The sequence below is a fragment of the Asparagus officinalis genome, chromosome 3, assembly GCF_001876935.1.
Source record: "Asparagus officinalis chromosome 3, Aspof.V1, whole genome shotgun sequence".
NCBI classification, from domain to species: Eukaryota; Viridiplantae; Streptophyta; class Magnoliopsida; order Asparagales; family Asparagaceae; genus Asparagus; species Asparagus officinalis.
Genome location: NC_033796.1, coordinates 108,109,965 through 108,113,062, shown reverse-complemented (window position 1 = coordinate 108,113,062; position 3,098 = coordinate 108,109,965). Strand labels below are relative to the sequence as shown.

General features: G+C 43.7%; 1 protein-coding gene across 22 annotated transcripts in view; it reads right to left on the bottom strand.

The window, feature by feature from the left end:
• Positions 201-3,098, bottom strand: part of LOC109835700 — a 43,512-nt gene continuing 40,614 nt past the window's right edge. For all 22 annotated transcript variants that reach the window (XR_002245674.1, XR_002245652.1, XR_002245657.1 and 19 more), the window contains 2 exons: positions 770-993; positions 201-663 (listed from right to left, as the gene is read on the bottom strand). The gene's annotated coding sequence lies outside the window, so the exon portion shown is untranslated. The remainder of the gene's footprint in view (positions 664-769; positions 994-3,098) is intronic.

The window sequence follows — 3,098 nt, the reverse complement described above, 5'->3', positions numbered from 1 at the left end:
GTGCTTGATGAAATGCAAAGTTGGAATGTTCAGCAATATCATGGGAGATATAAGGAACAAGTTGGAGGTGAAAATGTTATAGCATGTTTGATGTCTACATACACACACATACCCAATATCTTCATCCTCATATATATATATATATATATATATAGATAGAGAGAGAGAGAGTGTGTGTGTGAGCAAGAAAACCATACAAGTTCTGCAACAAATATTGTTGCAAGAATGGATCATAAATAATTATGAACAGGTGTACGACTGGAATTTGTAATACCCAGAAAGAACTCGCTCTGTTGCAAGCCTAACTTGCATGGTTATGTGATGAGATCCAGATATGCTAGATTTCAGCACATTGTTGTGATGAATAATCTCTCTCTTTTCTCTAACAAATAATGGCTGCAAGTAAACAAAGCTTGCCAAGCCATTTATAACCTTAACCATCATCAAGATCCCAAAGCTTTCAAGCATTATAATAAAAGGAACTGAACCCTCAATGATCTTATCATTTTAAGGATATCAGCATTGCACATCATTACTGCAAAAATTTGACCAAGTGGTCTAAGGCAACAGATCTAGGCTCTGGTTTGAAAGGGCGTGAGTTCAAATCCAACTGCTGCCAAGCAAACATATTAACTTCTTTTCAATGGACTTGGAAGTTGGCCTCTGTAACAAAAAAGTATCACGAGTTACAACTTTTGTTCTAGTGGAAACTTCTACATTAAAATTGTAGAATTAATGGATACCTATAACAAAAAAAATGATACAATACCTGTCTCCCTCTCTGTAATAAAACAAATGGCTGCTGCGAGTTGGTTGCCTGCATACTAGCAAGCCATCCAAGCTTGCCTCGACATTTTTATAACCATAGCAATCAAACCATTGATGCTTTTGGTGCAAATCATCATTTCCATTTTTTCCCCTTCTTGTCCATGGATTTCATGGAGTTGCAAGCCCCATACTAAGGATAAATTGCAGGTAACCCCATTCAGATATCTGCACAAAAGAAAGAGAAAACAAAGAATCACCAAGCATCAGAGATCTGAAAATTTTGTCAAGTGAGAAATAATAGCTGGATTAAAATTATTAGTTGAAAGAAAAAGAGAACAGGGGGTGAGGGGGAAGCAGTAACAACTAAACATTTACAGAGTTACATTGCAATTGGCTATTTAAGTCCCTTGCTTGATGTAGGCTGTCTAAAAATCACAATAGATAGCTGATCCCCATCAAACACCGATGATGAAAGTTACAATCTGACGACTTCCAGAAGGCTACAATTTGAAGACTTTCACGTAGATCGATGAAGGTTACAATCTAACGACCTTCACAACAATTGATGGAAGCTCTAATCAAACAGCCTTCATAATCAACATCGGGAGTTACAATCTGACGACTCTCATATATCAGAGAGCTAAAGCAAAGATTACAAAATGACGATCATTGCAACGCTTCGACAGAAAGAGACTACAAATCGACGGTCTCTTCAAATCAAGACGTGGAAGTCCTCCCCGCGTACCAGCATCAAGATGCGCCGCGTTCATAGCCACGAACGCAGCTCAAATGCAGCTCCAAAAGTTGCAAACACAGCTTAAATCGCCACTGGACGCAGCTCAACATCGCTGCACAACGCAGCTCAACATCGCTGCACAACGCAGTTCTATTCGCCGTCCGACGCTGCCCAACGCAGCTCCAAGCGCTGCCCAACGCAGCTCTATACCGCTGCCCAACGCAGCTTTCATCCGCTGCAAACGCAGCTTCCAATCACTGCGTTCAAGCTTCCAGACACTGTGTTTGGACACAGAATTCATGCCAGAATGCAGGATCTGCGTTTGACTCGTTCAAACACGAGTTGAACGGTTTCAAAACCGTTTCCTACGATCTGAGGGGATCACAACTCCACTCAGGAGTGATTTAAGGGGCGGTTACATCCCATTAGCCCCACTTAGGAGCGAATTAAGGAGGTGGTTACACCCCTTAATCCCCTATAAATAACAACAAACTCAACAGAGTTAAGGATCGGATTTTTGATAATCAGATCGAGGAGTTGGATCGGTTGGAGCTTTTGAGATCGGCAACAAGATCTTCTTCATCCTTGGCTTATAACCGACTTTCGGTTAAATCAACTCTTTCATAGAGTTTTAAACTCGTTCAGAGTTCTCCACAACGTCAAATCGTGAGGAGAAGACCACGTTCCAGTGAAACAAGACGTCGGATCGTCAACGAGAAGCAAACTCGACGCGAGCATTCGAGGGAGGCATCTCATCGCCACCGTGAAGAACCCAGAATTAAACAAAGGGGAGAATCCAGATCATTCTCCTCTCTTTTGTAATCAGGAAATCCAATTGTAACTGAGATTAAAGGAATACAAATCAATTTTTCTTTGTTTCTTTTACTGTAAATTTTCCCACAAACAAAAGATGGCGACCCTGCTGGGGAAGAGCTTCTCTGACGAAGAAGTGGTGGCGCAATCCGATGTTCATCTCACTGGAACCACGGTTGAAACTCTCGTCATAGAGTTCGATCAAGCCAAGTATGAGGAAGTCCTCTCCTCCGGATCCCTTAGCCCCAAGGCTATGCGCAAGATCCACAAAGTCTTCAAAGAGACTAAAGATCCAACTGTTGCTCCTATGCCGAAGGAAGACCTCTCCTTTGGGCCAGATTGCTTGGACAGCCCCTCCTCCGATGGAGTGGGCTCAGCTTCAAGGAAGAACGTCGCTCGATGGAGGAGTAGATCCTTACGACGAGCACATCTCCGAGAATGCCGATCCTCAAGTCAACATGAGCTTCGTGTTTGTGAGCCTAAACGCGACCCTATGCCCTGCGTTTCTGTTTCAGAATGCAAGTCTCGCGTCTATGAGCCCAAACATAGGCTCTGTGTGAAGAAGACTGAACGCAACCCTCAGGGGCGCATTCCACAAAATGAACGCAACCCTCAGGGGTGCGTTCCACAAAATAAACGCAACTCTCAAATCTGCGTTTCACCAGCAACACCTGGAGCTCAGGCATGCGTTCGGGTGACGAAATTCAATATGAAACCTGGCCTTCTCCGTGGAGCTTCGGGGCGCTGCCCCGAACCCCGTCGGGGGGTATTCCATCCCCCC